Source organism: Lissotriton helveticus, chromosome 5_1 (genome assembly GCF_964261635.1).
Source record: "Lissotriton helveticus chromosome 5_1, aLisHel1.1, whole genome shotgun sequence".
NCBI lineage: Eukaryota > Metazoa > Chordata > Amphibia > Caudata > Salamandridae > Lissotriton > Lissotriton helveticus.
The window spans coordinates 1,067,467,380-1,067,480,904 of NC_136065.1; the positions used below are offsets into that span (position 1 = coordinate 1,067,467,380).

Genomic DNA, 13,525 nt, shown 5'->3' on the forward strand with positions numbered 1-13,525 from the left:
TATCATTTTATTTTTAACTTTCTCCCCGTCTGGTTAGTCGAGGGCGGGCGATCCTCTCAAAGTCAAAGTCAAAGTCAAAATTTTTTATTTGTGATGGTACTCAGCAGAGGACCACAAAAGAAATCTACATTTTACAAAAAATGTAACAATATTAATACAGAGATAAAAATTGTTTTAAAAATTTGTACAGATTATAACAAATGAATTCATTCAAGGGTAGACTACACATATCTAAAAGTTCACTCCCCTTAATAATTCTGCAGGAGCGAAATATAGGATTAAGGTATCTTGTACGAGCTAGGGTTACTTTTTGATTGGGACACACAAGTAATAAATGTTCAATAGTTTGGTCACCCCCTGTGCACAAAGTACATATAGGAGATCCTCCTGGAAGCCATCTGGAGGTAAATGCTAATAGTGGTAAAATACCCAACCGGTACATAGTGATCGCTCTTCTTACGCCATGTGTCAGGGTAAACCCAATGTACGGTCGAGTTTGCTTGAATTCGAGTTTTTCTACAAATGGCTTATAGATAGTTAATTTATTGCAGTGTAAACAGTCCAATTCATAGCTCAACTTAGGGGTAAAAGTTTTTAAGAACAATTTTAAATGTGCCGGAGACCAGGTACTCAACATTTCAATTTTAATGTTTGCCAACCGAAATGCAACAGCCAAGTTTTCCAAAAAGACTTGCTTATTAGGCACTGCCCCAAAAGACTCTTTTTTCAACACTGACCTTAAAGTATTCTTCTTCGCATGGATCAGGTTGTAGGCCCACCTTATTACATTAGCGATAGCTATAGCATATGAGCTTACGATTGATAGTTCTAATCTCAATGCCTGTACAGGTACAGCATCTGAAACTTTCATGATCCTTCTTAATATTTTCCCTTCTTTTTGGTCCATGAAAACCCATTGTTTTATGGGGATATATTCCGTCGCATATGATAATACAGGTGGAATTTTTACTCTGTATGTGCCTAACAGTGCAGAGAAATGTCTATTCCCGGTTGCGCTGTAAAGTTTCAGGAGAGCAGAGACATGTATATCGGCTTTCCTTTGTAGGTTTGATACCTGTGCTGAGTTTGTTAGATTTTTGGAGAGAATCCTTCCGAGATAAGGATAGTTGTCTACCTCTTCTATTTTTTCTTCGCCGATCTTCCAGGAGTACTTGGCGCTTTGTTTTCTTCCTGAAAAAAGCTATCACTTTAGTTTTCTTTATATTTGGTATTAGATAGTTTTCCTTCGAATATTGATGCAAAATGTCCAGTGATGCTTGCAGTCCGAAAGGGGTTAGATCTAATAATACAATATCATCAGCGTAGAGTAAGGAGATTATATTTTGCTGAGCAATCTTCGGCGGTAGATTAGAACCAGATTGCAATTGGTAAGGCAGGTCACTTAGATAGAGGGAAAAGAGGAGCGGGGCTAAAAGGCACCCTTGTTTCAGCCCATTCTCTGTTTCGATTCTTTTTGTAAGTCCTTTTTCTCCCCCCATCTGGACTTGGCACCAGGTGTTGGTGTGGAGGCTTATGATTGCTTGCAGCAATTGTTCTTGGATTCCAAGGGTCCTAAGTTTTTTCCATAGGGTAGATCGATCAACCCGATCAAACGCCGTTGAATAATCAATGAATGCGGCATAAACTACCTGGGCTTTTAGAGTAATGTACTTGTCGAAGATAACCTGAATTACTGCTATGTTATCTGTGACCGAGTGCCTAGGCCTAAAGCCTGCTTGACACATGGGAATCAGACCTAACGAAAAGGCCCATTCTTTCAGGCGATCTAATACCTCTGCCGCAAACACTTTACCTGCTGCATCCATGAGTGCGATCTGACGATAATTTCCAGCTTGGGTTTTACTTCCCTTTTTATGGATAGGGATAATTATGCTTCCCTGCCAAGATTTTGGAACATGTCCACTCTCAAAGATGTAATTAAAGAGAGGGCATAATAGCTTGCTCCATTCTTTTGGTGCTACTTGTAATGCCTTAATCGGGATTTCGTCCGGTCCAGAGGCACCTGTAGTTCTTGCTTTGCGTATAATATGTTCAACCGAGATGGCTGTAGTTTGTATTGGAGAACTCTCATCTTTATCATAATTCAAATCTGTACTACTTACTTTGGTTTTTATAGGATTTACTGGATTTACTTTGTAAAGATCTGCGAGGTATAATTTCCAGTCATTCGGGGGAACCGGGATGGTTTGTAGATTTTTCTTTGTGCCAGTTATTTTCGCAATTAAGGTCCAATATTTACGTTGATTGCAATTACTTGCAGCAATCTGAATGTCGACCCAGTTTCGATCTTCTTTGGCTCTTTTTTCCTTTTGGTTCTCCCGCCTCAGTTGGTTCTTCAATCTGTTTATTTCCTTCTTTACGCTTGCTGAAAAGTTCATGTATTGAGCACGTACAAGTTTATTTAATTGTTTCTTAACTTCTGATTGCTTGTGGGAACATACATTTTTACCTTCCTTCTTTTTAATATTACCTCTTGCACCCGATGATATCTTACTTAAGATGAGTTTTTTGAAATCCTTGATTATATATTCAAAGTTTTCTATGGGATTTTTGGAGAATCTCTGCTCCAGGAACTTTGAATGATCAATCTTCGTCATGATTTTATCAAGGGTCAAGGAATTCCAGTAGATACGTCTCCGTTCACTTTCTATTAGAACAGTACTTTCAATGTAAATAATATGTCTAGGTTGGGATGTTTTGGGTAACAAATCTGCTGTTAGTTGCATAATCGCATGATCGCTCTCCAGACAAAATTGATTAGATAATAGCAGAGCAGTATCAAACAAATCCATACTACTTATGATATAATCTAGGATGGATGAAGACCCATTGCCTCGCCTGGTATACTTTGCTGGAATGTCACCTTCAACAGCTCCATTCAACGTTAGTCCATTAAGGTTTGTTATTGCTGATAATAACAATCCGCCTCTTTTATTGGTTAGAATACCCTCGGGGAATTGTGGAATTATAATTTCCTGACCTTCTTCTTCATATAAATTTGCCCACCTGTTAATTTCAGAATTGGAGATTTTACTATTGAAATCCCCCGCAATTAAGAAAGACGAATGAGTATGGGTCTCCGTAATATGCGTAATCTTTTCAATTATGTCCAAAAATGTATTGTCATTTTCTTTCCCAGGGGGAGCATAGACATTGAAAAGTAAGACTGCCTGTGGAGAAGCAGTGCTATGTTTTTTTACAAATATTTGGATGCACTGCAAGTTGTTAGATTTTGTGTCTATTATTTCCTGTTCCCATAGGTAGTCTTCTCTTAACAATATGGCTAACCCTCCTTTAGCGTGACCTCGATTGGTGGGTAGTGCTAATTTTTCATATATAAAGTACCCTTTAAGAATGAAAGATGCGGTATCCCATGTTTCTTGTAAAAGCAGTATATCGGGGAGATTTCTCATAACCATGGACAGTTTGTTTTTAGTTCTGCCAGCGATATTCCAAGATGTAATCCTTGATCCCGTGCTAAACAGAATTTTGTCTGAAGTTATTGATTTTGTTACTGTTCAGAGTCTCAGAGACCCAAGCCCAGGAATCAGTAGTATTATGCTCTTCAGGTTCCATGTCAACTTTGTACCAAACTGCCCTATGGCCGTTATTCACCAGAATTTTTAGGTTTGTGTTGTCTCGATCTTCAGTGACGCCATTTTTCCGCTGGTATTTATTGACTTGAGAATTGGTGATTGCCTGTATTTGAGCATTATACCCATTGAGAGTATTATGGTCCTTTGGATCTTCTATTTCCAGTACATCATATCCGTGCTTATGTAATATCTCTTTCTCCTTTAATATTATGCCTGGGAGGACTGTTGACCAAAAGGTTACCACTGTCAATTTTTTGTTCTCTTTTTTGGGAAAGGACACAAGATCAATTTCGCTACTAGTCATAGTGTCTAATGGCCTTATATGTCGTAATAAATTTATAATCCTTCCTCTATTGAGTGGTGCTGAATCAATAGGAAAAAGTTCCTCAATTTGAAGAGTTTTGGAAGGAGGCCCTTCCACCTTTTTATAGCAGCAACTGTTTCCTTCTATAAAGATGTTTTTATTTTGATCTAATTGCTTAGGGTATTTAGTGGGGATATATTCTTTTACTGTCGGGTCTAGTTGAGGCACCATATTTTCAAAATTATTGATGGAAGTGCCTTTTTTAACATTTTGAGACTCTATTTTAATATCACATTGTTTTTCTTCAGAGTTATAAGAGATTACAGATTTTTGGAATTTTAGTTTACGATTTTTCCGTTTTTGGATCCTTCTCTCTGGCTTTCTTCTCCTTCCTTTCCCAATTGCGGTGATCCTTTCCTTGTTCTTATTAGTTAACGTGTCTTCCTTTCCTTCGCTTAATGCATTACTGATATTAATTATTGATTCCTGTATTTCGGGGACGTTAGCATTGGTAGGGTTTTTCTTTCCATGAGTTTTTGAAAATACTGGAAAGTGTTTTATTTTCTGTTGATGTTTTTCTCTAAATAAACTTTTCAGAGAATATGTCACTGAATCATTCAAATTATCAATTTTCTGTTTTTCTTGTATCTGAATGTCTACAGTTTGTGTACCAAAGTCACGCATTTTTTCCTCCTGATTATGTTTGTGATCTTTTGGTATGCTTTGTTGGTCAAAATTGGTTTTATATAACGTATTGATTTTATCTACTTCATGAGAAGTTTTTTTCTTTTTTTCTTCTACCAAATACTTTAAGATGCCTATTTGGACGTCCAATGTCTGATCAGAATTTTCAAGAATATTTTCAAGAAATGAAAGAACAGATTCCAATATCTCTTGTAGAGAGAATAGAGCTTTTGATATTGGAGGAACGTTATCAGCCGTGTTATTGTAATTTTTAAGATTGAAGGGGTCCATTGAGGGATCACACAAAGCGATAGGTGAAGAAGTATTTAACTGGATACTGTTAGTTGTTCCTAGATCCTTTTGCTCTATCGCAATAATTTGTTTGCTGTTATTTATATCATCGAAAAGGGTTACGCTCCCTCTGCTTTTTATAGGTGTTACCGTTTTCAGCTTGATTGTTTCATGATATGACAGAAGAAAGTCTTTTGGAGTACTAGATAATTTGTTGCTTAAGTCTAATTCCAAACATTCCTCCTTGAGTTGTAAGCTAAGATTCAATGGGGTAGATTTTGATGGAGGATTATTAGTCTCCCCAGCTGAGTCTGTTACGTTGAGATTAACATCCTTGCTTAGCGATAGTATATCTTGACTTTGTTTGGGCGAAAATGCGGAAAAATATGCAGTGATGGCTGGAGTATGGGCTAAACGACCTTGTTTTATAGCTTTGTCAGTGGTATTTCGCACTGCATTTTCCGTTCCCATTCTTTTCATATAGACTGTCCGAGATCTCAGTTTCTTAAAACCCATTTGTGCTCCAATTATCGTCAGGGATAATGAATCTCTTATAACGTCACTGATATCTATGGAGAATTTGGTGTTTTAGGAAAATCTTATTTAACCCAATATACTAACAATGGACAGAAGAAAATATTTTCCACTGTTAGTAACGTTTCGGTGAAGGCTGTATAAATAACAGACACCTGAAGTGATGACCGCAAGTGGGGTGGCCCGTCCCGTCCTCGGTCGTCCACGGACGGCCACAGACGGCCCGCCCTTTGCCCGGGCTTAGCCCCGAGCTTTGCCCCGCGCGCGTCCCGCTTAGCGCGTAATTGGGCTTCCTTTTGTAATAATGATGTGACACCCTATTGGCTGGAATGGGGTTGTGACTCTGGTAGGGGGCGCGGCTCACGCGGGAAGAGGACCAGCTGAGAGGTGGTGATTGCTGGTCCTCGCAGTCCCGGGGCCGGCGCCTCTCTCTCCACTGCGGTCACCAGGTATTAGGAAATGCTCCCACGACGAGTCAGGTAAAAATCAGCTTCTCCGCCTCCAATTAACCTCAGGCAGGGCTCTGCAGCACAGTATCTCAAGGGCAAACAAGTACTGAAACACGAGCGGCACCCGCGAAGCGGGGGCCGCGAGAAGTTATCTGTGTTGCTGGGGGTGTGACTCTGGGAGGGGGCGCGGCTCACGCGGGAAGAGGACCAGCTGAGAGGTGGTGATTGCTGGTCCTCGCAGTCCCGGGGCCGGCGCCTCTCTCTCCACTGCGGTCACCAGGTATTAGGAAATGCTCCCACGACGAGTCAGGTAAAAATCAGCTTCTCCGCCTCCAATTAACCTCAGGCAGGGCTCTGCAGCACAGTATCTCAAGGGCAAACAAGTACTGAAACACGAGCGGCACCCGCGAAGCGGGGGCCGCGAGAAGTTATCTGTGTTGCTGGGGGTGTGACTCTGGGAGGGGGCGCGGCTCACACGGGAAGAGGACCAGCTGAGAGGTGGTGATTGCTGGTCCTCGCAGTCCCGGGGCCGGCGCCTCTCTCTCCACTGCGGTCACCAGGTATTAGGAAATGCTCCCACGACGAGTCAGGTAAAAATCAGCTTCTCCGCCTCCAATTAACCTCAGGCAGGGCTCTGCAGCACAGTATCTCAAGGGCAAACAAGTACTGAAACACGAGCGTAGTCAGCTAGGGAGAAGGAGTGGTAGGCACACTTTAAGTGCGCATATTTTTTTGGCAGCACAGTGGGTGGAGAAACCAGCGCAGGCTCCCAGGGCTTAACTGAGCGGCATTTCAGCAGGCTCAGGCCAATCACAATGCTGCCCTCATGCGAGAGCAGCATTGTGATTGGGTCGGGATGGGAGCAGAGAAGCACTGAGGCGGGATCCAGCAGCGGCAGGTAAGTTCTTTTATGTTTTTCTTTATTATTCCCCTGCCCCACCAAGTGTTATTGGCAGTAACCGCTACCGCTACAGATACTACTCCTTTAATGCTGGGTTAATAAATTACTTAGTGACTGCAGTGAAATAAGTAACCTGGGCGTAGGACTACTCTACGCTCGGAGCGTGCGTAGTTTGCACTACTACGCGAATTGCACGTAGCGTAGCGGGCATTTTTTGCTTGCTCGCGTTCCTCAACGTCAAGTTGGCAACCGCGAGCGAGCAAAATCAACATCCCGGTGAGACTTTTTCCTCGTTGTCGAACAGCAACATCAAGTTGCCGATCGCGAGTGTGTGGAAAATAAACCTCCAGACGGGATTCTCAAAGGGGAGAGGTCAGGTTTCTCATTGCGAGTGGTCGCGAACGCTGGTGACCACTCGCGATGAGAAACTACCAGACCACATTGAGAAAGCTGCCAATCGAGTACAAATCTACTCGAGCGGCAGAAAACGACCACTTGCACTGTGCAAGATGCCGTTTACAATGATTGCATAGTGCCGGATGCTTGTCCGCACTGTGCAATCAGTGCAAACAGCATTTCCCTACCGCACTACACAGTTCGCGTAGCGCGCGTAGTGCAAAGTGCACTTCGCGTAGCTACGCATAGTGCCACTATGCAAACTAGGCCCAGGGTTAGAAATAAGTGGCAACCAATAATAGATACTTCGAAGAATGGCACTAACCATGAACCATGTGTAAGCAGGTTTGCAGCACTGGTTGAATATATACTTTGTAGATAAAACCTTTGAAATGTCAGCAGCTTTCATAATGACATGGGGAGGAATGGTGCACCATGTCCAGTGTGCTACTCACTCCTGTAAGAAGATTACTTGCTCACATGAATAAGCTTGTCTCAATAGTGCCCCTAACATCCCTGGGCAGCAACATTAGTATGAGATTGAGCTGCTTTTCATGACAAACGAGTGCTAAGGAGGAGCATTGTTTATCCTATTTTTAATTAGATCAAAGTTCTTTAGGACTCGCTTCAAACAGATTTGAACTCTAAGTAAATGCCACATTACACAGGATTTACTGTCAAAAATCGAAACGCAGTTTCCATATTACACTAAATGATATAGTTAGGAACTTAAATTATATTGGTCTGTTTGAGGCATCATAGTGACTACAGAGCTCACCAATTTTGTTTTCGGGGAAATAGTATCTCTAATATATGTTATGCTCCTGAACTTAATTTAGTACTTGTCCTTCTTAATATCCATACACACTGGTCCAATACCTCAAGCACCCTTTGTAATATGTCATGTTCTTCATCTGTCGCCCCGCATACCAAGATATCAGCCTAAAAACAGCTCACACCCATCATCCAAGAAGAGATGTTATTTACTACACTCTGAAACACTGACAAGGCTGATGGCAACACAAATAATATGTGCTTCATTTCATATACCTTGACAGTGACATAAAAGAATGGGGATGACCTAGTGATGGCATGAGTACAAATGTATCACTCATTACCTACATATTGAATGTTAAACGCCACTACACATTTCCTAAAAATTTCACTATCTAAAATGCCCTTTGCTATAGGATTTATGTCAGGAGGTTTAATGCCCTCTCTCAACTCTTTCACTTCCAATCTCATAGCAGTAGGATGGTGTAATTCACTGTCTCCTTACCCCTTATCCGTGCTCAATTTGTTAAATAAAACAATGTGACATGACCCTCGTCAGGAGGCCCCTGCCAGCGGTGCCAATGACAGTACCAACACAACTCCTAACCATCACACTACCACAAGAGTGACAATTAAGACTATTATGATTACATGTCCTCAAAGATATGAGAATGGTTTGGATGTCTGGTATTAGCAGTGCTTTAAATGGAAAAAAATAAGTGCAGGTACTCATTAAATTGAGTTAGGGGCATGGCTAGTGGGCGGGGTGAGACATGATGGTAGAAAGCACTTCTATTGAGTATTCAATGTGCCCTTGCATTGCCCTTGACAGTTGTCTCAAACTTTCTATATGTGCAGATTAATAGGTGCATATGCTAATGAAAGGTGGTGTGAAGTACTTCTTGGAGCAATACAAGGAGCTTCTAAACCCTGAATGCAGCCAAGCCATCAACAGTACTATTAGCCCTTTCAGGCTAAGAATCAATGTGCACCAGGACGAGAGAGAATGGCATAGCATCATTAATAACAAGTATTTGAGGCATTTCTTTTCAAATACCTCCTGGGTGTCCGGATTCTCTTCCTCTCTGATTTAGTTTCTCTCTCACACACAAACATACACACAACCAGGCAAACACACACAAACAAGCAGACAAATACTCTCTATCAATCTTCACATCTCTGATCTCTCGATCCCTCCCCATTCACTTCTCTCTGATTTGAATCCATTTCTCTTGCTGCCCCACTCTCTTTACCCCAAAGTTATCCTTTATTCCTCTACTATCACTTTTTCTATATATAATCTGCCATCTCTGTGACTCTGTTACTTTTTCCATAGCTGTCTCGATATCTTTCCCATCTCTGTCTGCATTTACCCCTTCTGTCTCTATTTTTCCCCCTTTAAACTCTCCTCTCCTCCTTCTATCTCTGCCCCCTCACTCGTCACCTTCTTTCACTCCATTCTCCTTCCTCTTCCCTAGACAGAAGGCCACACGGCCTGAGAGCTTGCAGTGGCAGGCAGTGAGCACTGCAGGGTCGTGAGCATGTGCCGAGTCCAGTAGGGCAGGGGAAGAACAATACTGACCTCTGATGGGCAGGTCAGTACACCTCCTCCCATCTCACCCGGGCCCAGGCAGGCCACATAGGCCATCTCCACCACCTTATCCCTGCCAATGTTCCAGCAGGTGGACAGGGGTGGGGGTGGAATTGCAGGAGCAAGTGAGTCAGGCCTCAGTGGGAAGCCAAGCGTTTGATGGCACTGTCACTTATGCAAGCTCTCTTGCCTCCCACCCATTCAGGCTGCACACATCACTGTGCCCCTGGCAGCCGATGTCCAATACACTAACAAGACGACCCAGCATGGAGGCCTGGCAGGGGGCAGGCGACGACAATTAGAGCTTCAGGAGCAGAGGCCCACTTACACCTGCGGCAGGCCTCCAGCAGGCACCAAAACAGCAAACATGCTGTTAAATAAACGGGACACAGCTGGCCCTCAGGCATCGGCAAGTGCCGGTACTCGGCTTGGTAAAAACAAGAAGTGCAGACACTCAGTACCTGTGAGTACCGACCCATTTAAAGCACTGGGTATTAGTCATTTTCAATGTATATTGAATTAATAAAACAACTGTGATTTTGCTCATCCCTAAATGATACAAACAGCCCCATCATGTGGCAGACTTTCATGAGTGCCGTTGTTGACAATTAAGTGCCAGTGCCGAACACCAGAAACCACCAACTCAAATTAAGCACTTCCCCTTATGTGCAACAATACATTCCTCAACTTCATTTCAGAATCTTCCTGGTCTACATATTTTACATTCCCCTGCATGTGTGAACAAAATGTGTCTTCCACACGGAGGGCATAATAATTGTAATGTAGGGCCTGCTTTAACCTATGTTATGTGGCCAGTAGGACAGCATTAGAAACAGGCTCAGCTTGTACCCTGAGATCTGTATCATTTTTTAGCTAAGGATTCCTTGCTTGCCAAAAGAGAGCTCTGGAATCCAATACCACCTCCCTGAGAAGCCTGTGAATGCTCACCTCTGCTACCATGAAAATCAACATTCGCTTCCATCCTCATTCATTTTTTCCTTTCTCTTTATTCTCTAACTTCCTCAAAATGGCTTTTCTATATATCATACAACTTTTTCTGATTTAAGTTTTGCTTTCACACACTTTTATGAACGCCCTAGGCTCATTGCCAGGTAAAATTGTTATACTATGACACCCTCATGGGCAGAAGCAGACTGTAAAAAAAATCTTATATTAAAAAAACATATTTGTCTGATACTACCGTGGCTTGTAAAGTTTATCAAGTATTAAACTTGCATATGTGTGACAGTACCACGTTTTCAGAGTGCTTTGTGTGACATTTCAGTACCTCGCGTGTGACACTGCATTGCAAGTAGAACAAGACAGGTGTATCCATGCAATTAAATGAAAGTTCAAAATGAACCCCTTTTGTACAATGCAATATTCTACTAAAGGCTCTAAAATAGTACACTTTGGAAGGTACTCTCAGAAAAATGTCAGGACTGGCTAAAATAGTTACACAAACTACATAATAGCTAGGAAGTTGTGTTGTCGCTGCACTAGATGAAGGATGGAATTTCGATGTGCCTCAGTCTGTCATTAGGGTGAGAGGATGAGAAAGGTTTTGCTTTTCCTAACGTGGTGTCATTTCTTGTATACAATCCTGGAAACCTTGGAAGAAGAGTAAGCTTTTTAGAAGGTGGAATCAGGACTGCTTTCTCTATTTAAACACCACATGTGAATACTATGGGTGACTGTCATTCTAAGATCTATATACTAAAGGTGAGTACTTTCAGAGACACTGAATCCTTTTTGGTGAGTTCCTAAGTCTCTCTAATGTGCAATCTGGTAGTCCAGCATAAATCAACAGCTAACACTTCTGTATAATTTACAGTGTTCTCATACTAAAGTAAAGATGAATCAAACGATTCATAACTAACAAGGCAAGGATTAGTAGTTGTTATGTTATCAGCAAGATAAATATTTGTCTCTATTCTGAGAAAAGCCCCTGCCCCTGGCAAAGGTTAGCCCACATAGGGTGAAACACTCACCCCAACTTTGGTGGTCATTTCTGAAAACCCTCTTACCATATGGCAGCAGTTGTGTCCCTTCTGTTATAACTATGGTAGTGCTGCCTTTAACTTTTTACAGTGAATAGATGTATATAAAGAATTAGACCCTCTTGGTTTGCGATAAATAGCATTGATAGCAGGGGCTGACTATGAAGCCTTGAGAGGCCCAGTTAGACGACCCTTTGCAGCCCAGCACAAAGGTGCTGCTTTATTTGCAAGTTGACTTGGAGGGGTGGGCTCGAAAAGTGTCCTTCTAAAAGTAATATGTTTTAACTTTAGCAAAGCTAATGAAAGGGTGCCAACTGCTGAAGTTAAGAGACCCTGCAGCAGTTGGGGAGTGGCCCCTAAAACTTTTTGTGGTGAAAAAGTCTTGTCAGGTCTGAGAGGCTCTTAGCAGCATCACGATTCCCAGTCTTGGAGAGAGGACAAGTCACTTCAAACTGACCATGGAATGGACAGCAAACACACACAGGTAATTGTGACTCTGGCTGCTGGGCAGGCTGGGGTGAGTCACAGAGGAGGCATTGGGGGCTGCTGTTCGTATGCATTAAGAAGGACTGTGTATGCAGACAACATAAAAGTCAGCATGGGGACTGAGTCCATCCATACCATCAGAGTTTGTTGCCCCAATTCCTAGCTAGCTCACAGTGCCCCATCTGAACCCCTAACCATAACAGAGTATTTGCACCCTCAGAACATGACCACTCTAATTCCCCAAGGAAACCATGAAAACAGATATACCCTTTTGTTGTTACTTAGGCATGCCTGGAGGCATACGAATTGGCTTTTCAAACATTTATTGAAGCAATTTTATTCTTGCACAAAAAACATAAGCTGCAAGTATTAGAAGGAGGAAACAAAGCATTGTTACCAGCATTACAAGAATGGTGAAGATAAATTATTATGACATCAATATGTGATTATATGAACATATAAGAATATATCATACTTAAACTTTTACCTAATTCTACCTACACTATAAAAAGTGATTACCGTCTCGCAGATATCATGGGACAAGCCAGCTCCCCCTACCTGTGAATGACTTATCAGGAAGCCAGTCTGGTGTAGATCCGGCTGCCGTCCTTTACAGGACAGAGACTGGAATCATCAGGGCTGCATCTCAGTGACAGTGTCTAGGATAATCCATTAAAGTGCCCCTCTGAAAAACTTAACTCAGAGGCAGTTTATGTAATGAAAGCCTGGTTCCATTCGCACTGTATCAAGCTGATGTGATTGTGTGTCTTTAAGATTCAGAGCTGTTTCCAACTGCACAATAAAAAGCAAAGGCAACATGCTCAGTGTTTTTTTCCCCTCGGAGTCCTATGATTATGCTGCCTCAATACTCTTTGGGCTATGTCGGACACTCCCAGTCTGGTACTGGTAGCTCTACGACGAGGGCCATCTAGCTCTTGGAGCTTGGTAGAAGAGTTTATCTCAGCTGGTTTCTTCATTAGCACTCATGCAAGTTTTCGTATCAGTAGACGGGTTTTCCTATTTCTAGAAGCCTACACCTCTCAGCTTGCTGAGTGTGGGTACAGACAACTTGAGCATGCACTGAAGTGAGATTGGTGGCAAATGAGGATAATAAAAAATAATTTAAAAAACACATGCTCAGTGTTCCTTAGCCTTGGACAGAGTGTACAAATGTCATGATAAAGCAGTGTCGCCAATTAAAACTTAAGTAAGCTTTCATGTCTCTATGATACGTTTAACAAGCTGCACAGGAATTAGGCAATGCACTTAAACACATGTGGATCTATTACAACAAAAGTATTTGTTCAAGCCTCCAATGGCAGGGTTAGCCTGCAGGGAGACTGCAATATACACCAATCCTGGAGATGCAGGGGCGGGAGAATTCTACTATGGACACGTTAGATTTGTGAGCATGCTAGTTTTAGCGTCTCGGCATTAGTTAAGCCAGCAAGAGGCGGTATATAGCTTATCAGTACCCAGGCTAGCACATTTTAGGAAA

General features: G+C 42.1%; 1 protein-coding gene across 2 annotated transcripts in view; it reads right to left on the minus strand.

Annotated features, from left to right (window-relative positions):
- The window catches only part of DPCD (deleted in primary ciliary dyskinesia homolog (mouse)), a 149,864-nt gene that overhangs the window by 129,946 nt on the left and 6,393 nt on the right, over nt 1-13,525 (minus strand). The window lies entirely within an intron of this gene.